The following is a 1,092-nucleotide window of genomic DNA, read 5'->3' as shown; positions in this document are numbered from 1 at the left end:
GAAAGTCAACTGATAGTGATTGTTTTTAACTTTCCCCCATGTGAGGCACCTTGATGTATTAAAGAAATAAGAGAATTCTCCAAAGACTATATAAAGAAGCAACAATGAAATTTATGTTCAAGATAGCATTATTTCTGGTAGATAGACATAGATTCATATAATTTAATCTCTTTCACATTGCCACAGAACTGGTTGACTAGCTCAATTTAATTATTTCCCATTCTCTAGTACTCTCTGTTCCCTGTATATACTGTGCAAGGTACATTTTTCAAAGCTACTTGACCACTCTTGATTATACCTGTTTACTTCTATTTCTTGAGTTTGGCTTACAAGCCTAGAAAGGATGAGTTCTGTATGTTCCCAAGTTTTTTGAATGGTATTGCTATTATGATACTATGATTTAGCTAAATATTAAAATGATGAGTATTCTAAGATTTGCATCTATGAATTAAATTGCTTAAAATAATGTGCATCAGGTGTGTTGATCAGAAAATAACGCTGTTTATGAAAACAAGGCATCAGTAGAACAACTGAAATTTTGAACAGGAGTCAGAGAACAGAAATTAAAATTTAGAAAAATTCTGTACCCAGATTATTTCATAAGTATTTCTATAATTTCTTACCCCACCTTCCTTACTGAAACTCTTTGCCATTGAGTTGATCCCAACTCATAGTAACCCTATAGGACAGGGTAGAACTGTCTCTGAGTTTCCTAAACTAAACCTTCACTAGAGTAGAAAGCCTTATTTTGTTTGTAGAAAGCCTTGTCTTTCTACCAAGGATCAGCTGGTCGCTTCAAACTTGTGATCAGCAGCCCAACACATAAGCACTCTGCTATCAGGGCTCCTGACCCAATCTTAGAAAAGCTTAAACTGGAAATCACAGAAGATGATAGGCATGGTTTATGCAAGAAAAAAGATCTGTTCTCAATCTCAATGTCAAATCCAGTCAGGAATCCTGACTTAAAGGGCTTGACCTAGGGTCAGAGATGGTTACACGGATGTACAGTTATATATTTTAAGCTAAAACAAATGTTCTCATTTTGTTACTACATTTTTTTAAATAGTAATTTGAGTAGGGACTCATACAACG

General features: G+C 34.5%; 1 protein-coding gene across 1 annotated transcript in view; it reads left to right on the top strand.

Annotated features, from left to right (window-relative positions):
• Positions 1–1,092, top strand: part of UGT8 (UDP glycosyltransferase 8) — a 73,656-nt gene that overhangs the window by 62,976 nt on the left and 9,588 nt on the right. The window lies entirely within an intron of this gene.

The sequence above is a fragment of the Echinops telfairi genome, unplaced genomic scaffold (assembly GCF_000313985.2).
Source record: "Echinops telfairi isolate 266 unplaced genomic scaffold, ASM31398v2 ScPeMD7_7468;HRSCAF=8506_0, whole genome shotgun sequence".
NCBI classification, from domain to species: domain Eukaryota; kingdom Metazoa; phylum Chordata; class Mammalia; order Afrosoricida; family Tenrecidae; genus Echinops; species Echinops telfairi.
Note: the sequence above shows the minus strand (reverse complement) of the source record. Positions and strands in the feature narration are given on the sequence as shown.